Source organism: Danio rerio, chromosome 11 (genome assembly GCF_049306965.1).
Source record: "Danio rerio strain Tuebingen ecotype United States chromosome 11, GRCz12tu, whole genome shotgun sequence".
Classification (NCBI taxonomy): domain Eukaryota; kingdom Metazoa; phylum Chordata; class Actinopteri; order Cypriniformes; family Danionidae; genus Danio; species Danio rerio.
In genome coordinates this window covers 10,369,600-10,395,071 of record NC_133186.1, presented here as the reverse complement: position 1 = coordinate 10,395,071, position 25,472 = coordinate 10,369,600, and the positions used below count along the sequence as shown (strand labels likewise).

The window sequence follows — 25,472 nt, the reverse complement described above, 5'->3', positions numbered from 1 at the left end:
AATGTATACATGTGTGCACTTTACATGAGGCAGTTCTTTGCCTCTGCATCCATAAAAGACAAGTTAAAAATTTGTTTTGCTACTTGCAAGGTTATAATAGTTTTGCAATTTTTAATTAGTTTTAGCTTTTAATTCGTTTTGACTTTTTGCTTTTAAATTCAGTTAGTTTTAATTAGTTTTTAGAGATAGATTTAGAACTTTTTATTAGTGTTTATATTTTGAAATTTTTTAGTTTTAGTTTAGTTTTTATTAGTTTTAGTATTATTTATTTTATTATTAGAATAATTATTATGTTTTGTAAATTAGGTTGTTTATTAGATGCAAGATTCAAGATTTCAATGATCAGAATAAATATTGTAAGATGAAAACTCAACCAAAGATTGGCTACATTTCTTCTTGACACCAGAACACTACCATCTACTCATCCGCAAATTCAAATACAACAGCCCACAAGATAGCAGCCTTAAGTAAAATATGTCTGCAAAGCTGCTTCTGAGGTTGGAAACACAGTAATGAGAAGTTCATATCTTTAAAGCAAATGTGATCTTTCGTGGCAATCTTCCCAAGTTTGGACTCAACATATCAAAAATATGTAGCAATCATAATTTCAGTCAGTTAAAACATCACCATGGTCTGAAATGTTTCTCATAATTTTGTTTTGCAACCCAAATCTGTTTTGAAATAAACGTACGTTTCACCACATCCTCTGGTAAGCCCTTGTTTTACTCGCTCTGCAGTTGATCAAGTTTAGTTCACAACTGAAGACGATCATGTGTTGTTTGTGTTTGGTTCGCTGAATCACACATGCTCAGTATTATCTGTTCACTGCTTTTTCAAATCTAATCTTAGTGTACTGTTTTAATAATTGAATAACTCAGTATATATGGATTTATTTAGAGTCAGAGGGGGTATCAGGCATGTTTAAAAGTAACTTGTTTGTGGATAAGTGCTTAACGTCACTGGAAACGAACGTTTTAAATGATTCAGTTTGATTTAGTGATTAGGTTCGACCTGATCACTTAGAAGATCTGGTTAAAAAGAACAATTCATTTGCGATCACAATCTCTAATACTGAAATTAAACTTATTATTGGGCAGAAATGTATTAAATGAATACTTTTTAAGTGTCTGTTCGGGTCGTATTTAATGTTGTCTCTGTGCTGCTGTTATATCCAGCCATTGTTTTTGTCACGGGAGCAACAGCGAGGATGACTTGAGGAGAACCGGCTTGATCTGGCCAATCACATCAGGATTACAGACTCTGTACGGTCAAACAACAAGCAGCACGAAGCAAATAGATTTACTTCTAAAAGGCTTACAGCCTGTATTAAATACATTGACAGACAAAAACGAAGAACATTTTTGATAATTTTAGTTACTGGATGGCCTTTCAGCCGCAACCCATCTCTGGGAAACATCTACACACACTAATTCACACTCATACACCACAGACAATTTAGCTTACCCAATTCACCTGTACCGCATCTGGGGGAAACCGGAGCACCTGGAGAAAACCCACGCGAACGCAGGGAGAACATGCAAACTCAACACAGAAACGCCAACTGACCCAGTCAAGGCTCAAACCAGCGACCTTCTTGCTGTGAGGAAATATCGTTACCTACTGCGCCACTGCGTCGCCTCATTCGTTTTAGTTAACTATAATAACCTTGGCTACTTGCTGCACAGTGTTTTACACAATTATCCTCAGTGTCATGTTAGAACTTTTAGTCCCCACTTTGAATCAGTCACTGTCAGACAAAAAGTGTGAGCAGTTATGAGCGAGAGAGAGAGAGAGAGTGTGTGTGTGTGTGTATCTGTGTGTGTGTGAGCATGCACTTGTAAATGACAAGGCATATATAATAGTTCATAGTAACATGTATTATCTACCTTTTCTCAAATATGTTTGAGCATGTTGCTGAGTTGGTTGATCTCCATTGGCTTCTGATGGAGCACACGTCACAGGCAACTGTCGCTGAGTTACTATAGCTGCTTTTCCACTATCATGCTGAATCATTCTAAAAAAGTTCTAAGAACACAGGTTCCATTTGTGTTTACACATGAGCCTAAAGTGGTATAGAACAAATACAAACGGTTCTCGGTCCAGAATTGTAGGCATTGTCAGATAACTCTGCTGAAATGTGCTGGACTGAGAGTCAGCAGCTCCTGAGAGCTGTTCAGTCGACACCAAAAACCTTGTGATTAGTGCATTGAAATATGGCAACCTGGTGCTCAGTGACCAGAGTTCGATTCCCAGCTAGAGTTCCTTTGTCGATCCTTTCCCTCTCTCTGCTCTCCATCTATTCCTGTCTGTAAATCTCTACTGTTAATAAAGGTGAAAACCCCTATTAAAAAAAAAAAAGAAAGCGCAAAAAAAAAAATGCTGTTCACACAGGCATGGACATTCCGGAATATTCCAGGAAAAAAACCATTCACACATCTATTCCAAAAAAACAAAAACAAAATTCTGACATCATTAACGAGAAATGTTAATAATTTCAAGCTCTAAACGGTTGTGCTTGTATTTGTAAATGTAGCAGGGGTCAGGCTTTTGTTGATGGTTTGACTTTTATTGAAAGCTTTAGCATTCATGCAACTGCTTTGTCTCAGAGACATCCAAAGGCAGAAGAACGAACTGCAGCTAAATGTTTGCACATTTGAGTACATTTGTGGATGGATAAGTGTTGTGAACAACTTCGATAAAAATTTGGAGGAACACTTTAGCATGTCGAGATGTACATAATACTCCTTCACGTGCACACGCATCAAGCAACTGAAGCAGAGCTTGAAGGTAAACCAACAGCGGTTAATCATAAGCATTTTATTGATACATTTTTACACTGGCATTGGCATTAAGATGGAACATAGAAACGTTATCTGACTAACATCTAGCAGCTAAATGTGTCTGGAAAAATATTCAAAGGCTTTCATTTTCATGAACAGCGTGGATGTGAATGCGTCTGAATGTTCTAATTGGCTGAAGTAGACGGTTTTTCAGAAAATTGCAAGAACGAATTTACCTGTATTTTCGAAAAGGGCCTGTTCACACGTGATCCTTCTCTATAAAATTTACGGTAATTCTTCAGAAAGGTCTGTATGTGTAAAAAGGGTTAGCGAGTGCACATGCCATGGCCACTGTTGTTTGTCTGCTAGTTTCTTCATAACCGGCTAAGCAAAAGCACATTATTTTTATTTTTTTATTTATTTAAGCAAATATCTGAAAAGGAGTCGCAAAAACAGAAATATTTGATTTGCATTAAACGTGTCACAAAGGTAATGACTGACTTATTTGCATCACATTCCGGAAAGCACAGTAATCAGCATCACAGTGGAAAATAAAAATGTTTTTGTGCTGACTGGACCAGATTGGCACAAAATAAAACTGTTACTCAAATAGAAACATTTAGCCCAATATTGGAAAAACGACTTTTTAATGTTTGAGGGAAGCACATTTTTTCAACTGTGATCAAAATGCAAGAAACTACTTGTGGATTAAACAATTCTTCCAGCCATTGGGGATCGGGAATTTCAATAGACTATGGAACAATATATACAGTCAGGTCCATAAACATTTGGACATTGACACAATTGTAGTATTTTTGGCTTTATACACCAACACAATGGATTTGAAATGAAACTAGATGGCCTTTAACTGCAGACTGTCAACTTTATTTTAAGGGTATTTACATCCAAATCAGGTGAACAATGTAGGAATTACAAGAGTTTGCATATGTGCCTCCCACTTGTTAAGGGTCCAAAAGTAATTGGACTGAATAATAATCATAAATCCAACTTTCTCTTTTTAATACTTGTTTGCAAAGGTTGCAGTCAATTACAGCTATGAATTTTGGAAAGCATTCATATCACCAGACTCTGGGTTTTATTTATGGTGGTGCTCTTCCAGGCCTCTACAGCAACTGTCTTCAGTTCCTGCTTGTTCTTGGGGCATTTTTCCTTTAGTTTTGTCTTCAGCAAGTGAAATGCATGCTCCATCGGATTCAGGTCAGGTGATTGATATGGCCATTGCATAACATTCCACTTCTTTCCCTTCAAAAACTCATGCTTATGTAGTATGCTTTGGCTCATTATCCATCTGCTCTGTGAAGCACTGTCCAATGGGTTCTTAAGTATTTGGCTTAATATGACCAGATAATATTGCCTTAAACACTTCAGAATTCATCCTGCTGCTTTTGTCAACAGTCACATCATCAATAAATATAAGAGAACCAGTTTCGTTAATAGTCATACATGCCCACGCCATGTCACTACTATCACCATGCTTCACTGCTTAAGATCATGTGCAGTTCCTTTCCTTCTCCTTACTCTTCTCTTACCATCACTCTGGTACAAGTTGATCTAGATCTCATTTGTCCATAGCATGTTGTTCCAGCACTGTGAAGGCTTTTTTAGAACTCTAATCTGGCCTTCCTGTTTTTTAGGCTTACCAATGGTTTACATCTTGTGGTGAACCATCTGTACTCTCTGTGGTGTAGTCTTTAATTGATTGTTGACTCTGACACACATAGACCAACCTCCTGGAGAGTGTTCTTGATCTGGCCAACTGTTGTAAAGCGTGTTTTCTTCACCAGGAAAAAATTCCACTGTTCCACTGTTGTTTTCTGTGGGCATCCAGGTCTTTTGGTGGTTCTGAGCTCACTAGTGCATTCTTTCTTTTTGATAATGTTTCAAACTGATGTTTTGGCCACGCCTAGTGTTTTTCTCTCTGATGGGCTTGTTTTGTTTTTTCAGCCTAATGATGGCTTGCTTGACTGATAGTGACAGCTCTTTGGATCTCATCTTAAGAGTTGACAGTCACAGATTCCAAAAGCAAATAGCACACTTGAAATGAACTCTGGACCTTTTATCTGCTCAATGTAATTGGAATAAGGGAACAACACACACCTGGCCATGGAACAACTTAGAATCCAATTGTCCTTTTACTTTTGGACCCCTAGCAAGTGGGAGGCACATTTGCAGACTGTTGTAATTCCTACAGCGTTCACCTGATTTGGATGTTAATACCCTCAAATTAAAGCTAACAATGTAGAGCCAAACATGTTAGTATTGTATTGATTTCCAAATATTTATGGACCTAACTGTAGAAGTCAAATCTGCAGATGTCCTCAACCCTTTTCCTGGAGATCTACCTTCTTGTAGAGTTCAGCTCCAACCCAGGGTTGTTGACCCAGCATCAAATGAGAATTGTTAAAGATGCATTTTAACAGCATTGTTAAATTTATTTTTTTTATAAGTTCATTTATTTATTTTAGATTTTCTTTAGGAGAGTTTTGGCTGACTTAATACAAGGACAGAAATCTCTCCGATTTCATTAAAATACCTTCTTTCGTGTTTCTAAGACGAATTAATCAATGGGTTTGGAACGATACCAGTGTTTACATATGAAATGACAGTATTTTAATTTTGGGATGAACTCAATATTGGTGCATCTCTAAATATTCAGCTGTAACATCTGCTACACAGCTGCAAGGACAAGAGTCCATGTTTCATCTCTCCTGCATAGAATCAGTCTTATGAGAGACATTCTCCTTCAGATTCTGTGTTCCCCATTAACTAAGAAATCTAAAATTATGAATGAGGCTGTATTCAGGAAACCTTTCTCACATCTAAATTTGAAGGCAATGTTTATTAAACAGAGATGGCTATAACATCTGCTGCACAGCTGCAAGGACAAGCGTCTTGCTTTAAGAATCAGCCTTATGAGGAACATTCTGTTTCAGACCATTAGGTAAGGAAGGTGAAATTATGGTTGAGGCTCTGTTCATTTTTATTTATATGCCCAGTATGTTGACCAGCTATAGAAAATTGGGTCGGAAATAGAGCATGATCCCTTCCCCTTATGTCTTTTCCTGTGCTCGCAGATAAAGTAATTGGATCTCAGCTTGACGGAAAGGAAAACAAAGAGAAAATTGGCGAGTTTGTTTGGTTTCTGCAATCTCCACGGTAGGATTGGGATTCTGGGTTTTTTTTATGATAAAGTCTGAATTTGTCAAAATCAAAATTGTGTTTCTCCCCAAGCAGCACATCAAAAGAGGATATGAGAGAACTGAATCTAAATTGGGTCTAAAAACTGTGAAAGGGTTTTGGTTGGCTGTCATTTTTCATTTTGAACAGCACAAACAGTACAGTTAGAGTTATTCTTTTAGAACAGTCACAGAGGCTCAATTTTTTATTTTTTATTATTTTTTTTACAGCTCATTATTTGGTTTTAATTATTCTGAATAAAACAAATAGCTTTTTAAAATTGCAGTTTCATTCTTGAATTTGATTTGAGGTAGCAAGCGTGATGCCAAATCGCAGATTGAATTTACATGCTAAGAGGTAAATTGAAATTCCCTTTTATCTTATAGTAATTTTTAACAGATGAGCAAACCTATTGAGGCAAACCTTAAACTTGTACTCATTTAGTAGACACTTTTATCGAAAAGTGACTTACAAGTGGGGATAAAAGAAGCACTTCAAATAATCTCAGAGTAGCAGCACATACATGCTATGACATTCCAAGCTTCGTTTGTTTGCTTTCCCTGCAAGCATACAGAGAGGAGAGACTGTGTCTTACAATTTAAAGGGTCATGAAACACCAAAACACATTTTTTGAGATGCTGACAGTCATATACATATATATATAATGTGTGTCCCACATTGCTAAAAACACCATTAGGACACATATTTTACTACCAATTGAAAATTGGTTGTTTTTGCGTTTTTTCCAGCAAATTCATTCTTCTTGTTTAAAAAAGAAAATTTGAAGCTACGTCATGATGATGAGATCCTTGTGTAAATTCCAGCGTGTAGACTCGATTTTTTGTATTGGCCAGTACAACGTGGCGTCTTTGAATTTTTTTAGCATGCATCATAAGAAAGACTTGGTTCGAACCAATCAGCGCCCTCTATTGTGAATGAGGTGCAACATCATTAATATGCACGATAGCTTTGAAGACTGTTTTTACCTGTTACAGTGTTCAGATGACAGAGAGACACCACATTGTGTTGCCGACCGTAATTAAAACAAGTGAAATAAGAAGAATTGTTTGGAGACATGGGTTGTCAGTGTTGTCAGTCAAATGTGCTGCAATGAAGGCTTTGTTTCCATTTTCCCGCAATGAGAGAAGACCCACATTTGTGGATTACAGTAGTTTGCTAACTCGCAACAAAATATGTTTGTAAGCAACGTTTTTACCCAAGAGCTTTTCGCATCTGGAAATGGTGAAATCCGGATTTGCCACTTGTCTCCTTTTAAAAAAAGATGCAATTCCAGTTTGTGTTGATTGTCCTGTCGTTACGAATTTGGTAAGTGTGTGATTGATGTTTTTTGTTTGTTTATTTAGATGGCAAAGTTAGTTAGTATTGTCAGCAGTACTATTTCAGTTTTTAAAGACAGACCTTATTCAAAATTATTTAGTTACTAAGATTACTGTAACTCTAATGTTAACATCACTACAATATTAAGAACTCGAAGATGCTGCTCTCTGAATGTAAACATGTAAACACCTTAATCTATTATCACCTTAAACTATTATCGTCATGTAGGATTTTTAAGAAAGTATATACACACAGCTGTTTGATGCTATTCTCTTCACCTACCGAGAAATGCAGAGGGTTTTTTTTTTTTGCATGTGGTATCAAATTCCATTAAAACTACACTCATGGATGGATGGATGGACGGACAGATGGACGGATGGACGGATGGATGGATGGTTGGATGGATGGAAGGATGGATCATCAGATAGACAGACAAAGGTATAAAGTGCAGCGTTGAATGAATGGGTGAATCTAAGATTTGCAGACATGCAGAAAGACAAAGCGTTTGATAGATAGATGATGATAAGATGTAGAGACAGAAGGATAGATCTATGGGTGGTTGGACTGATAGATTAATTTGTTTGGAAGGATGTTTTGATGGATAAATGAATGATCTGATAAATGGAGAGACAGAAAAAGAATGAATGAAATAATGAACTAACGAACAAGTGAACTAACGAACAAGTGAACGAACGAACGAACGAACGAACGAACGAACGAATGAATGAATGAATGAATGAATGAATGAATGGATGGATGGATGGATGGATGGATGGATGGATGGATGGATGGATGGATGGGTGAGTGTATGCATAGGTGGGTGAGTTGGTGACTGGATGGATGAATGGATAAATGCTCTTTTAAGTGAAAAGAGAAAAAATAGGCTAATGAATATGTGTGAGGATGAAAGGATGGGTGGATGAATGGATGGATTGTCAGATGGACAGCCAAAGATTTAAAAAAGTGCAGTCTTGAATGAATGGGTGGATCTTTGATTTGATGGATAAATGCTCTGATAAATGGAAAGATGGAAAAAATAAAGCTAATAGATATGCGAGGATGGATGGTGGATGGATTGTCAGATGGGCAGACAAAGGTATGAAGTTCAGCCTTGAATAGATGGGTGGATCTATGATTTGATAGATGAATGGTTGGATGGATAGACAAACAGCCATACGTGTGGATAAATAGATAGACACGCAGAAAGACAAATGATTTTGATAGATAGATGGATGATAAAGTGGAGAGACAGAAGGTTGGATCCATGGGTGGTTGGACTGATTCATTTGTTACAAGTAATGATGGTAGATAAATGGATTGATAGTTCGATAGGCGAAAGGTAAGGCTGATAGATGGAAACAGATAAAAGATGGATGTATGTATGTATGGATGGATGTATGGATGGATGGATGGATGGATGGATGGATGGATGGATGGATGGATGGACGGATGGATGGATGGATAAATGAATTGATGGGTGGGTGGGTGGGTTTATGGATGGATGGGTGGATGGATGAATGGGTGGATGGATGGATGGATGGATGGATGGATAAATGAATTGATGGGTGGGTGGGTTTATGGATGAATGGGTGGATGGATGAATGGGTGGATGGATGAATGGGTGGATGGATGGATGGATAGATGGGGGATTGATGGATTGTCAGATAGACAAAGGTATAAAGTGCAGTCCTGAAGGAATGGGTGGATCTATGATTTGATAAATAAATGGTTAGATGGTGTGGCGAGGGGGCGTGGCCGAGAGCCATGGGAACGGAATGACACTGAATACTCAATATAAAAGGAATAGTTACATCCTAATGGACTGATGAATGAATGCTTTGATTGATAGATGGATGGTTGCATTAATAGAAGAGTGATGGAGGGATGGATGGAGAGTCAGTTTGATAATTTGTTGGAGAAATTGATGGGTGGTTGAACAGACAGACAATGAATGAATGAATAATGCATTATGCAAACAGAGAAAGGCAGATTGGTGGATAAACAGATGACTTGTTTTTTTTTTTGAGAACTTGATGGTTAGATGAACAGAAAAGCATGGATGGTTAGATGATAGGATAATAATTGTGTATAGATGGGCAGATGAATGAACTGACAGATGAATACATAATTTGATTGATAGTTAGAACAGATGAATCAGTTATGGTGCACTTAAAATTACTGTCAATTCTTCTGAACAAAATAAACCTTGCATGTGTAATGAGCACCGAATTCAACACCCCAAGGTAAAATAAGCAAAGTAACTTCAGGAACGTACAACTGACATAACACAATGACTGATATTGAGGGCTTAAATCTCCACGTGGGCTGCTTTATTCTGTCTGCTGCATCTGAAGCCAGCAGCATGCGCTCAGAGCAGATTAATCACGAGAGTGCACAACCCAGACCCCTTCAAACATCAGCAGAGCTCCTTTTTAATGTTATTTGTAGCCGCGTATACGTCTAATAGTTGTCTTATGTAATCGCTAAAGTGTCAGCATGCCTCAGCAGTTAGCCTTGGGTCCTCGCCGTCATCCAGTGGCACAAATCTAGTTGTGACAGGAGGAGGGAACGTTGCCTGGTGGGAATTATCACACCTCGCCGGTGTGGCTGCTCCTCTTCCTGAGAGCTTTAGTCTGACTGTCCTCATATATACAGGACAAAAACAAAACCAAATAACACACAGACCTGGCATGACCTGCATCCGACATCTAAATCCTAATCCTTTTTGCTGGGATTGTGCAGTATGCATTATTTAGCGCTACGGGGTCATTTAATCAGTATGAGTCTCACTTCAAGCTTCAGTGGGTGGCAAAATGTACTCGTTCACAGTTCTGTAAAAAACAGTAGCATTAGCAGAAAGAAAAATACGGAAATGCAGACTAGGAAAGCAGGTTAGGTAGTTTATTTTGGATTATTTGTACTAGGTTTTTGGTAATGAAGATAAAGAGATAAGCTTAAAAAGGTGTGTTGATATATGGTTTATGGATTTCAAGTGAATGCCAGTGTTTTCTGTACAAGGTGAGCCTTTTATTATTATAATTGTATAATAATAATAATAATAATAATAATAACATATTATTATTATTATTATTATTATTATTATTATTATTATTATTATTATTATTATATAATTATTATTACAACAGCAATAATAATGATGATGATAATAATAATAATAATAATAATAATAATAATAATAATAACAACACTTCGTATTATTGCTATTATTATAATTATAATTATTATTGTTGTTGTTAAAATTTGTAACGATCACAGAGAGATAACCTCTCATACCATTCAAATCACACGTATAAATTATTTAGGCTTGTAAAATATAATGATGACGGAAGTTGTGGTGGGTTATTTGGGATGTGATGGGTTTGTTAAAGATGTTTTCTTTTACTACTTGTTTAGCCTGGATTAAAGGTGCAGTAGGTGATTATCTTCAGAAACACTTTTTGTTGTGCTGGTTAAAAGTCTCTTCACATTTTCAATAGTACTGATTAAAGTAAATGATCTGAATGTATTTATCTGTATTTTTATATTCTGGATAAGGCATAAAACTAAAAAATGTTCATCCAATTAAATATTGTCGGAGCGTCAAGTAACTCAATTATGACAGGTATCTCAAACTGTCTGTCAACAAATTTAAATTTGAATTTCTACGCAGCCTCCTTAAGCAGACAGATATGTCACTCATGCGCACACGTGAAGCACGCATCTACAGCTGACAGAGAGACTTCATCCTGCAAACTCTGCATCAACCTGAACTTCTTTCTGAAAGACCAACATGGCCTTGTATGCATGAACAGAAAGATTGTACCTGAAAGGGCTTCTGCCAAAAATGCAGAATCAAAACTTCTAAACCCTGAATCAATATCGGAATTACTTTTGCACACTGGAGAGCAATGACGTTATGCAGTTCAAAACAACGATCTGAAGGGTGACACACACCATGGCTGAAGTATTTCTTTTAGACAGGTATGTTTTAAAACTATTTTAGCCATGCAAAGATTATGTACTGTACACTGTGTTCTTGTTTATAAATGGGTTTATATGTACGGAGGTGTTGTTCAGCCACTGAAAACCTCCAGGAAAAGTTAGGCTATTGTCAAGTTCATAGAGAACCTTTTAAAGATTGATAATATAGTGGGTTAAATAGACCTGAGTATTCGTTTAGTTGTTCAAGTGTAAAAAGAGCTGAAAACAAGCGATGTACGAGGATCAGCGAGCACAGCTGAAAATGAAAAGTCACTTGTTGTCTTGGTAACATAAACAAAAGTGTAACGTAAAAAGATGGCAGGATATTTATGTTTTTAAGAGATCTAACCTTTATTCTGATCTAACTTTTATTTAGTTTATTAACAAAACATCAAATGTGTCTTTCCGAGGTTAAGTTTGATTTATATTCACACATTTGTTCATTTTTGAACAGTGACAGCCTGTGACACAGTTTTGGAGATATATAATTCCTGCACCCTCTGGCCTGTCAACAATACGCTTGATAAAGTGCGTGTCTCCATACAGTTTTCTAACTAGTTAATGACATGATCTAGTGTTATATGTAATCAGTGCGAGTTCACGTGTTCACGACTTAAGGAGGCGTGGCTGCGGACGGCAGGGGAGGGTCGTGAAATTTCTAAGCTATTACGCTAATGCTAGCATTCTGGCAGATCACCTACTGCACCTACTGCAGCTTTAATGCATTCAATGCAAGCTGCATGAATAATCATTAAAAAATTATGAAAACCCACGCAACATAAATGATGATGATTTGCATATGTTTGAAACATCAGTCATCCCTCCGTCATCCCTACTGTTAGCCGCCTGGACCAAACTATTTCTCTGTGACCTGACTACTCTTTTGGACAGCCCTGTATGATACTGTTTGCTCCTGTGTTTGACCATTGCCTGCCTGACCATTCTCTGTTGAATAAAGTTGTTAGCATCCGTCCATGACAAGTAATCCCATAATAATAATAATAATAATAATAATAATAATAATAATAATAATATGTTAATAATAATAATAATAATATAATAATAATAATAATAATAATAATAATAATAATAATATGTTAATAATAATAATAATAATAATAATAATAATATGCTAATAACAATAATAATAATATGTTAATAATAATAATAATAATAACAATATGTCAATAATAATAATAATGATAATAACAACAACAACAACAACAATAATATTAATCATATTAATCAATATAGTATAAAAATAAGCTAAACATTTATTAATTTATTTTACATTTTATATGAAGAGGTGATTAAATTGTCTCCTAAATATTTCATTGTATGATTAAATGGCTCTCTATAATGGATTTCTATGTTTATATGTAGAGTAGTGGTGACGCGGTGGCGCAGTGGGGTAGCATGTTTGCTTCACAGCAAGAAGGTTGCTGGTTTGAGTCTCGGCTGAGTCAGTTGGCATTTCTGTGTGGAGTTTGCATGTTGTCCTCGTGTTTGCGTGGGTTTCCTCCGGGTGCTCCAGTTACACCCACAAGTCCAAAGACATGCGGTACAGGTGAATTGGGTATGCTCAAATTTATCGTAGTGTATGAGTGTGAGTATGAATGAGTATGTATGGATGTTTCCCAGTGATGGGTTGTGGCTGGAAGGGCATCCGCTGCGTAAAAAACATATGCTGGATACGTTGGCAACTCATTCCACTTTGGCGACCCCAGATTAATAAAAGACTAAACCGAAAAATAAAAAATAAAAAATGAATGAATGTAGAGTAGTATGCAAGATAAGCTCCAGAAAAGGGGGAAATCATTTGTTCTATTATTGTTTTATTATTGTGTGTTTAGATAAAATTGCCAAGATTTACCCTAAATTTTAAATAAATGTTGTTAATATAGAGTTTATTGCAGAAACAAATGCTATGTTTTCAGACATCAAATAAAATAAACACAAGTTCATATCCGTCTTTAATATTATGTTTGTTGGAATAACCCTGAGTTCAGATCACATCTGGTATTCTCTCTACCAGTCTGCATTGTCATTGGGTAACACACACACACACACACACACACACACACACACACACACACACACACACACACACACACACACACACACACACACACACACACACACACAGGCACACTGGATTGGTAGTGGGAGTTGTTTTTTTCCCCTCCAGAGCTGTATGCTGTTTAGTTTCTAAACGTTTTCATATCTCTTAATTCTCATCAAACGATGTTGTTAAAATTCATCTGCAGTCTTTTCAATTTGGCTTTTAAGTAGAGTGAAGGCTTGTAAAAGAGTCAAGACTTTTAAGGACCACATTACTAGATCACTAAAAATGTCACTTAGCAAATGTAGAAAATTAAAGAGGCACTATTAACATAGCCATCAAAATATATTTGAAATATCATTACGGTTGGTGTACCAAATTTTAATTCTTTTTTTTTTTTCAATCTGAAGAAAGCAATAAAGAGTTCCATAATGAAATGAACATATTTTTATAAGCCATTTATGACTGATAATTGCAAAATCTTTTGTTATTAAAAGCTAGTCAATTGTTTTGTTAGGAAATCATTGAAGTCTCACATCGGGTGTGTTTTTGGGCCGCTGGAAAGAGAGGGAAAAATTAACCGCTGAAGGGCTTCAATAGCATCTGAATGGTTCACTGTTAATTTTAGTGGTGTGAGCAAGTGGCTTCGATTTCCCTGGCGCTTTGTCTGTTCTCTCTTGCTTTGTGGTTTTAGAGTTTAGGGTGATTGCAATTTAGCTCCAATTGTTACCTCAGCCCTGGTCCAGAATGTTGCATTTAATTTTAGGCTTTGCCGAACTGCTGAATTACAAGTCATGTCAAGTCTGTTTAATCAATGGTTATTTCCCCTCCTCTTTTCTGTTCTAACTTTTGCCTGAAAAAAAAAAATGTCCAAACTCTTGCATGACAATAATGTCTCCAAATATTTTGTTGGTCATTATTTAGCAGTATGTGTGCATCATTAGAGAGCTATGTATCATTGTTAAATGAATTTATTATGAGCTCTGTTTCTGAAATAGTCCATTTAGTTGCTTTCACAGCAGCCTCGGCTCAGTTGGCGTTTCTGTGTGGAGTTTGCATGTTCTCCCTGTTATCGCGTGGGTTTCCTCCGGGTACTCCGGTTTCCCCCACAGTCCAAAGACATGCGGTACAGGTGAATTGGGTAGGCTAAATTGTCCGTAGTGTATGAGTGTGTGATTGTTGTGTGGATGTTTCCCAGAGATGGGTTGCGGCTGGAAGAGCATCTGCTGCGTTAAAACTTGCTGGATAAGTTGGTGGTTCATTCCGCTGTGGCGACCCCTGATTAATAAAGGGGCTAAGCCGAAAAGAATGATGATGATTAATAGTTAATAAAGTAAACCTCAAATCACATATGAATGCATACCTGCATCAGTTACCGGTTTGTGACACTGAGACAGCACAATTGTATATTACATTTATTAATTTAACTGTTGCATTCAATTGCCAATCGTTGATTCTTTTTACAATCCTAGTCTTTTATTTACAGTAAAAATATGTTCCTTTGGTGAGGTTGCTTAAGTTTTCAGTCTCATTTGCACATGTGTGGCAATATTCCACTGAAGTTTAATTTAATTCTCGTTCAAACACAAAGCAACATCTCTGTCAGTGAAGGGGTGTATTTATTTACCATATTCAACAAATCACATGCTCAACTTAAAAGCTGTTGGCTCAAAGTTTTGTCATTCTTTTATTGGTCGGAACGCTCTTGAGGTTCATGGTCACTGCGAATGAATTATCAAAGAAGATTTGTTCAAAAACACCAGGGGTCCGTTCTTCGTACGTGGATTACTCAGTTAGCTGGATTTGGATATTGACGATTTGACACGATCCAGGATCGTTTCGTTCTTCAAAGCTGATCCGAGAGTTGCTGTCATAGCAACAGTTCTGCTAGGTCAAACCTGATCGGGAGCAGGTTCAATTCATATAAACAGGATTAGATCGGCTTAGTTCAAGCAAAGATAATTCAGAAAGTATGTTCCGAATTCTGATATTTTCTTACAGTAGTAGTTATATACACTTGGGAAAATGGTACATATTTTTTAACTATATATATATAAAGTTATAGTCATTAATAAAATAAATTAAGTTATACATATTAATAAAACGTATGCAATCTGCACCCTCGAAATGAAAGTACAAAGACTGCCACCTGGTGATATGAACTTTTTAGATCGCTTTAGAACAAATTGTGTATAATAGAAATGCACAATATGTGACTTTTTTTTAAAGCAATAATACATTTGAGCAGTCATAAACATGTTTTGATAGTTAATATGCCGGTGATTTGATGCTTCACAAAAGTTGCAGACGCCTTTACCAATATGAAAATGCTTTTGTAAACAACCAGTTATTCTTTACACCGATTAAAAAACGGCTACTATAATAAAGAAAATCTTTTTCTAAATGTAGAACTAAATACATTGATTTGCATTGAAATACATGATGAGTACACTTGACACATGAAAGTGTAAAGCCTGCAGCTCACAACAAATGTGGAAGGTTATTGCGTTTCATATTTAACAAGCCGTTTACTGCTAATTTGATGTAATTTTGCTCACATGGATAATTGAATATTAATCAGATGATGTCATTACGCTGCTGTGCCGTCAGCCAATCGTTGCATTGCTGATCATGATTTCGAGGATCGATAGATCTGTCCTTCACAACACACGCAGCGATCTCAGATCAGTTTATCCAGACATTCTAATCTGATTCGCGAACTCGTTTGAAGAACCAAATTAGCGAGAGATCAGTTATCAAGATTAAAAGATCCGGGATCTGCCAAATAATCTTAGATCATTTAAGCGAGGTACGAAGAACGGACCCCAGGTTAGTTGTGCATTTAACATCACTGTTGTTGGATATAAACACAAAATTGAGATGTTATCCCTCTTCCGAAATTCAGGCTTTTTCAGAAGTGCAGTTTTCTAACAGCTTCAGTTTATTTCCTTGTAATTGTGACTGCATGTATTGCAATTGTGATTTAGTGGTTTATCTCGCAAATCATTTCTCACAATACTGTATTTTTTTCCATGTAGTTCTGACTGCGTTTCTTATAAATGGAGTGTTTATATATAGTCTGCCTTGCTAGTAGAGTTTTCTCAATTCTGTTTTTTAACACAACACGTTTATATGGTATTTCACTTCTTTATTTTTCCACATAATTGTTACTGCTTTTTTTACGATTTGTATTATATTGCAAGTCTATGAGTTCATATCTCAATTAAATTTTTTTTTTTTGCAATACAAACTTTTTATAGATAGAAAGTGTATCACACAAGCATTGGTACGCATGTACCAGAGGTCTCATTGTCTGTCATTTTGACAGAGAGGGTTGTAAAATTTTTGTCATAGCCTATTATTGATCTTTATTTAATTAGCATATTTTCTAATCGCTTTTTCATTCATATAAGCTAAATTATCCATTTATTTATTTGACAAATGAACAAAAACTCCTCTATCTTCCTCCTGCGTCGACTTGAACTGGGTGCTTGCCTGTGCGCAATCAAACGCATCAAGGGAGACTGATGCAGAAGCAGTTGTCATTAAATTCTGTGTCTTTGCCTCGGAAAGTCGACTTCTCGTGACCAAAGACCGGAATTACTAGCACCACTTCAGCCAGCGTTTTGTAGTTAGGAAACATTTCTCCTGAGGCTGTGATCAGAACCAAGTTTGCTGGATTCTCTGAATGTGGGATTTCCCGATCCTGCAAACACTTGTTTCACCGGGAAAAACTACTACAGCATGCGCTCCTTCTGCACCCCTCTGCGTTCGGTAGTGCTCACAACGCACTCCAAAGCACCTGACCTCCTTGCTGCCACTGGGTTGGCTTGTAACAGCTGTCGGCGACTGATGATTTTTGTCTGTTTGTTCTTCATCGTCCACTGCATCACTTCCTCTTTTTTCCCATTATTATTAATATCACATCTTTTTGGCCATTTAAAGAAACTTCTCACAGTCAGCTGCTGTGACATTTTTGCAGCTGTATGCAGCGTTGACAAAGAGGAGACAAAACAAGTGCAATCGCCATCCGCTGGACAAGAGTGGGAAATACAATTAACTACAAATTACAATAGATCACCCTCAGAATAATCCGTCAAAATGACGAATCACCTTCAGATTTTTCCGTCACTGCTGAAAAAAATCTGTCGATGGAAAATATTCGGTCAACGCGACCTCTGGTATGCACACAAGGCATTGGTCTACAAGTGAACCAGTCTAGTTGGAAGTGAAAAAACTAACACTTAAATTGTACTGTATCACCCATTTATTATACAGAGTGAGAAAATCAGCCAAAGTTTTACAAGAACAGCATGTTTTTCCAGAGTTAATATTTGCCTTTTATGTTGCCATTGCTCTAAAGCAAAAACAAATCATTACTTATTACTTTGTTTTTAGTTGTTGGAGTGTCTTCAAACTGCCCACTGTCAAAGTACAGTTACATATACAGTATAACTTATTTATTTATTTGTTTGGCGCATGTACTCGTGTGCAATCGGAAAATTAGTTTCGGCCTCTCCTTTCACTCCGCCCTAAAGCCCCAGCTAGCCCTCTTTGGCTCAAGGTATTTGACAGGCCGAAAAAGGCCGGCCGCTGGCCCCGAGAAAGCCTCACTTTGTCCCGATCAGGCCCCGGAAGTGACAGTGGAAATGCGACTGGCCTTGGCTCGCCCTGGCTTGCTCGCTTTACGCGAAATAGTGGAAACGTGGCTAATGAGAGCATGTTTTTAAAGGGGTTTAAACTGCATATTGTTATTGACAACTTAATAGTAAATAATTTCAATAAATGATAGCATCTTTACCATGGCAACTTCTAGAGTAACTCTATTTTGAAGTGTTTTTAAATCTGTTAAATGTCTTAATTTGTTCAATTCAATTAAAATAGTTAAATTAGTTTTTTTTTCTTTGAAATAAAACAAAGAAAAACAGAGATTTAGATGGTTTTATTTGCCTTGTATAGTCACTATATGAATTGCACTTTCAAAAACGTCACAGTTAATTTTTTTAATTTTTATGCCACTTTAAAAAACACTTTCTAAAATATTAAAATGTCAAATGTTCTTTTTGAGAAACAAAATAAAACAACAAAAAGTAATATGAAAAAAATAACAAAACACAACAATGATCAGTGAAACTGTAACACACAGGACGGGAAAACAGAGTTGAGGGTCCATGTGCAGTTTATTAGCAAGTTTAGTCAGGCAGGCAGCAGATGCATACGGGAAAATCCTAAATTTTGGTCACAAACATCAAATGGTCAGTATAGACGACAATGAATCAAAACGATAAAACAAGGCAAAAGGTCAAGACAGCAAGGCTAGAAAAGACAAGAAAATACTTCATAGTGCTACAGGATAAAAGACTCAGCAACTAGTGTGAGTGAGGTGTATTTATAGTCCTGGAAATCAGGGATGACAAGCTTGTACGTGTGAGTGTCCAAATTAGAATCATTTGTAGCGGTTGTGGATTGGTGCAAGGCATTGTGGTAGATGCAGTTCTGTTCAGTAGCCAAACTGTAGTTCTCCGGCGATCTGCAAATGCTCGATCGCTGGTGATCTTAACAGAAACGAAACAACAAAAGAAACAATGAAATTAAATAACGAAACTAAAGGAAAAAAACAAAACAAAACAGCAAAATGAAAATGAATACAAAACAACAATATGAAACAATGAAGCGATTAAATGAAATACGTTTCTAAGTTTTTAAAAATAATATTCAATCGATTTAAACAGCTCTTCTATAATGATTTGTAAACACTGTTTGTAAACAGCTTGAAACGTGTGAATGAGCATGTAAACAAATATAAAAAATAACATTTAAATGCTTTCATTTAACTTTTTGCCATTTTATGAAACTTTCCAAAATGTCACATTTTCATTCATTTTATTTTCATAAAAAAACAAATAAACATTTAAGGAGGGCAAATAGTTTATGGTTTAATACTATATTTTTAAAATAAATAAATTACTATATCCATGACTTTATAAAACATTGACAGTAAATATTTGAATGATTTGTTTTGGCTTTAGTCCAGAGTAAATCTTTACCCTGCCCACTGTCAGAGTACAGTTGCATTTGAAGTGTTTTAATCTATTTCCAATGTTTTTGTACAGCTCTTTTCTAATAGTGTTTAAACATTGTTTTGCGAGAGCTTAAAACAGCTGTAATTGCGGAGGTGTGTGTGACCACTCAGTATTGTGGGATGTGACCTGAGTTTGGCAGGAGAGCTTGTGGGAAAAAAAAGCCACAGATGTAGAAGTAGGATTATTCACTATCCATTCAGTGTGTTAATCAGCCACGGTTCCTCTGTCCGCTTTATTCTGTCCTGTCAGCCGTACGGGTCGACTGTGATGGTCAATTACTCACTTTTGTTTGCGGTGGCGTTTTGGCTGTTCGCTGTAGTACATTGTGTTTGGTGCTGTAATAAACGCACATGCTTCATTTGGACATTTAATGAAGGCTGACTGGAGAACGACTGAGTTTTATGTCGGTTATTACAGTGTATATTCAGCTTCTTGCTCTTCACTTGAAGTGCCCTGGCTGACAGATATTGTTGTGTGAGTGTACTTATGGTTAAGATGAATGAGAGTCAAAACTATATGCAGTAGAATCAATTACTACTACTACTATTACTTGCTCTTACGTTATTGTTTTCATCTTACAACCTTAGCATTTGAATAATACAATACATTTTAGCTGTTACATCTTACTATTTTTCTTACAGTCTTATAATTTAATCATGAAAATAGCAAACATGCTGATGGTGTGTATATATGAGCAATATCACACGAGTAATAGTGTAATGTGGCTGTATATTGGCACAGTGTCCTACACGGCTTAGTGTCCTACCAGTGACGATATACAGCCACATTGCTACAAGTGTGATATTGTGTTTATACAGTTTGACGGCTTAACTGTGTGTGTGTGTGTGTGTGTGTGTGTGTGTGTGTGTGTGTGTGTGTATATATATATATATATATATATATATATATATATATATATATATATATATGTATATATATATATATGTATATATATATATATATATATATATATATATATATATATGTGTGTAAAAAAACATGTATAGTCTCAAAATCCTTTTATAAGAGGAGCTAGTGTTTGGATGATTCTATAGCGTAATGTCTAATGTGATGACAAAACAAGTGATTTTTCTCACATTTTAAGATTATAAAGCTGAACGGCATGAAATGCCATCAGTCTACAGAGATTTCCCTGTATTTCTCTGTTGCAATTGGGAGATCACAATAAACAACCCCGAAACAGCCAAAGCGATGCAATACATACATTCCTGATATGCGAATTCCATCTCACACTTAATACACTAAAATTACTATGGTTTAATTACAGCACTGCTGTATATCATTACAGTTTTATAAGGATTTGATCAGCTGTAGTTAAAAAATACGCTGTGTTTTTCCTCCTCTAAGGGCTTATTATGTGGTCTCTATCACCATCTTGGGGATAGACAACGTCAACTATCTTTGCTCTGCCCACTGATAGAGCGTGTGGGCATCCATGAGCCTATCTTCAAAATTAAAAATATTTAAATAGTCACTATCCTTATATATAAAGTGCATAGTTGCAATCTAAATAACTTCATTCTCGACTAAAAAAAGCCTTAAAAAGTACATTGTGTTGTTTAAAAGCTGCAGTTTTGTCATACTGTAGTGAGTTTTATTGATCTGCTGTCACACTATGTGAGTAATACAGAAGGGTGAGGAGGCTGTATGGGTTCTGTTATTGCAGAATTTCACACTATCAGCCAATCAGATTTGAGAACCAGACAGAACTGTTGTAGTATACACACATATTGCACTGCCACTCATGTGATATTGCTTATATATACACCATCATCATGTTTGCAATTTTATTACATTTTAGGTACTTTATTATTTTTTTGGATTTGTATGTATATATATATATATATATATATATATATATATATATATATATATATATATATATATATATATATATATATATATATATATATATGTAATATATTCATATATATTTGCAAGCTTAGATTTGAATGTATGTGTAAAGTGAATTTATTATTATTATTATCTTCATCATTATTATTATTATTATTATGATAGTTATCTTTAAATATGCAAGTAATTAAATAAAATTAATAATAATCAATAAAAATGAATGAAAGGAATAATTATAATAATAATTATAATAAAATGCAATAATTAATTATACTAATACTACTAATAATAATAATTTTAAGCCCAAAATGTTTTGCTTTGTATATGTTTATTACAACCTTTGCTTTTTATATAGATTTAAAGTTAAAAAAATAAACATAAAATAATAATAATAATAATAAAAATACCATTGTTATTATTATTATTAGTAGTATTATGAACTTTATTCTAAACTAATGTATTATTTTTTATTATTGTTGTTTTTAATAATTTTATTATTATTATTATTATTATTATTATTATTATTATTGTTGTTGTTATACGTTTTGTTGGATGTTTTTATTATTCCTCAATTTATATTTAATCTTTACAATTTTAAATACAAATTTAAAAAATCACAAAGTTTGTATTATAACTCATATCACACGTTTGCCATAAAGTCATGCTGACGTCACAGTCTCGACCTTGTTCAATAATTGCAACTGTAATTTCAAATAAATATAAAAATATCAGTTTATCTTTCTTCTTTCTGTATGTTTTGCTCCATACTTATTTTGTCATTGTTCGTGCTTTTTCTAAAAATCATACACATCTCTAAGATGCATGACTGAATGCGTACGTTTATCTGTGTGGAAAAGAAAAACAGAGTGCAGAAAGACTGGCATCACTGGGCATTTTGCTACTTCATTCTTCAGAGCATTTATACGGAACGCCACAATGCAATGCTCTTTTATGTGGCGCGGCGGTGCACAGGTCTAGTCGAAAACCTCATCTCTCGCTCGCTTTCTTGCCTAGAATGCATGCTGGGATGGAATGATGAATTAGATGGCACCTATATAACTACACCTGCTCACCCGCTCTATACATCACAGCCGTCTGCTGCACAGTAGCATCTTTTCTGCTTTCCACAATGTTGTCTATGCCAGTAAAGCACAGGTGTCAAACATATGGGCCGCACATGTGTCTAGTCTAGTTATTTAAATGATAATATAGAATATTAGTAAATAAAACAAAATTTTGAAGATTAAGTAGAGTAATTGCTGCTGTGCGTTTTTATTTTATTTTTATTTTTATTTTTTTTTTTGACTAAGCGGATTGATTAAGATGCAAAAAGTGGAGGAACTAGGAGTGTTGAACATAATAATTCTAAGCCTGTTGGAACGCAGTGATAAAAGTTATGATATAGAGGGGAAATGCCTGTATAGGTTGTTGTTTTTTATAATTGAGAAGTATTAAACAATAATTAACGATTTTTGTATCACAGGAGCAAGAGCACAGTTTTACCCAATTTATCAGAGTATTGCAAATTTGTTAATTTTATATGAAATCGATTGTTATAATTGCATAGTACATATAATAATACATATAATTATTTATTTTTTATCTCTTAAAGGAATAAATCATCTGCAAATGAAAAATTGCTCATTTTCAAAACCTATTTACGTAATTTTTTTTCTATCAACACACACACACACACACACACACACACACACACACACACACACACACACACACACACACACACACACACACACACACACACAAAAACATATTTTGAAAATGTATATAATAAAAGTAATAATCTGATTTCTGGCTGTATGGTAGGGCAGTGGGTAGCCCATTTGCCTCACAGCAAGAAGGTTGCTGGTTCGAGCCTCGGCTGGGTCAATTGGTGTTTCTGAGTTTGTATGTTCTCCCCGTGTTCGCGTGGGTTTCCTCTGGGTGCTCCAGATTCCCCCACAAGTCCAAAGACATGCAGTATAGGTAAAATGGGTGTGTTAAACAGAATAAAGAAAAGTACAGGACCTATTATACACCCAACCCAATAAGGCACAAGACCTGTATAGCACAATTTGTTGCGATTTTCAGACTGGCGCATCCCTAATTTTCACATTTTGCGCCACGTTGTTTAAATAGTAAATCTAATTGTTGTGCTTTGTGGACTCATGGGATGCATTGCTGGTGCTTTGCTATTCTGAGGAGCTGAAATAGACTGCGGCATTGACAAACTAAAAGCTGGTCTAAAGTCCAGTGCAGAGAGTGTTAGTTACGCGCCTATGCAGATCCAAAAGCTTACTACAAAGCGTGTACTAAAGCGCAATACACATGTACAGCAACACACAAATATCTTTACATATGAAAAAAATTAAAGGATTAAAATATTGGGGGGCATTTTTAGTTTATTCATGACAATCATTTGTATATGTTCTTATTATTAGTAGTAGTATTTATTAAATGCATATTTGTATTTGTTGTAATAAAAACACATTTAGATTTGTCCACCTGTCAGATTTTGGAGATGTAAGCATCACCATATGGGGCATAAGAATAGGATGTGTATTTGGATATAAAGTAAAAAGTAAAAGAAAAAAAGAAAGCAAAAAGGCCGAATGGAGAAGGCTGGTTCTTTATTCTCACATTGCAGATGCTCTGTTTAACTGTTTTCTTGCTAGTAAAGCATTTAGTTTTTCCACTTACAAAGTCCACCTTTTAAATAGCAAATGTGACACGGTGCGACACAACTTAGGCCCAATCTCAATTCTATTTTTGTGTCCCTACCCCTTGGCCCTTAAAACTGTAGGTGAAGGGCTTTAAAATTGACCCCTAAGAATTGGGGCAGCACTACAGCACCTGCACATGTCATCATATGTCATTGCATAGTTATTCCAGTTGCTTTATTTTTTTGTATGTATCTTCAGGAAATCACTAAAGGCATATATTATGTTATCACAACCATCTAATGTGGCAAAAAGATCATAACTGTACTGTGATTTACACAGTGGCTATATTCATCAATGTAAACACACGAAAACAACATTAACATTATAACAGACACTGTAAAAAGCTCATTCTCAGCCACTAGACATTACTGACAGGGTATTCAAGTGTCATCGAGTGTCAGAATGCTGTGGGACTGCTATACAGGAGATTATAGATTGTGAAATTTAGCCGTTTTTATTTTAGCCTTTTTTTTTTAAAGCTTAGTGGTAAAACACAAATGCGGTTATGAATACATTAAAACATGTCCTTGTTTGTTGTAAAAAGTCGTAATAGTGACAAAAATAATTAATTTGTGGATCTCCTTACTTCTGGGTTCTGCGGTCCTGCTGTTGTGGCTGGTGTATTCGGGGAATTTTTTACCCCTTGGTTTTGAGTGTGGCCTCCAAAAATCTTCATTCGAAGGGGTGTATACCCCTTCCCCTTAGCCCCACACCTTCAAGCTAAAGAGAATTGGGAAACTCCTACCCTTTCACTGGAACACACAAAACAAGGGGTAGAGGTAAGGGGAAGGGCTAAGGGGTAGATTTGGGATTGGGCTTTACTCTTAAAGGCAATGAGAGATGAGACTTGGATTGGTTTAATGCACCTTATGCTCAAAGCACACCCATAACTCATTAAGAGAATAAGCACAACCCTGTTAGACCATGTGCCAGGGCGCAAAGCATAATTTTCCGCCCTTAAATAAGCAACAATGGATTCAGACTTGCCCTTAATGCTTTTGTGCCATTCGCTTTAGTCTTTGCACATAAATTGTTCAAATAGAGCACCATAAGGTTTAAAATCAAATGAGGGAGAAAGAATGATTTGGTATTAGGTACACATTAAGCCTGCACTGTTTTTAATGAATCTGTTTTTGAACAAATCATTTGAGTCAATGATTCAGTTACCCATTCATAATGAGTCATTTGCATGCTTCCAAACGAATCAGCTCTTTTGAACAAATCATTTGAATGATTTGCTTTCTAAATGAATCTGCTCTTGAACAAATTATTTGAATGATTTGCTTTCTAAATGAAACAGCTGTTTTGAACATCATTTGAATGATTTGCTTTCTAAATGAATCAGCTGTTTTGAACAAATTATTGGAACGATTTGCTTTCTAAATGAATCAGCTGTTTTGAATAAATCATTTAACTGGATAAACCATTCAATAAT

The 25,472-nt window shown here is 35.7% G+C and overlaps 1 protein-coding gene across 22 annotated transcripts in view; it reads left to right on the top strand.

Moving 5' to 3' along the window:
• nlgn1 (neuroligin 1) overlaps positions 1-25,472 on the top strand; it is a 771,338-nt gene that overhangs the window by 283,232 nt on the left and 462,634 nt on the right. For 7 of the 22 annotated variants that reach the window (XM_073915310.1, XM_073915312.1, XM_073915311.1 and 4 more), the window contains one exon: positions 5,876-5,957. The exons of 12 other annotated variants lie outside the window; for them this stretch is intronic. The gene's annotated coding sequence lies outside the window, so the exon portion shown is untranslated. Of the gene's footprint in view, positions 1-5,875; positions 5,958-7,684; positions 7,755-25,472 lie in introns of all 22 variants that reach the window. 3 more of the 22 variants (XM_073915303.1, XM_073915325.1, XM_073915321.1) reach the window with 2 other exon arrangements.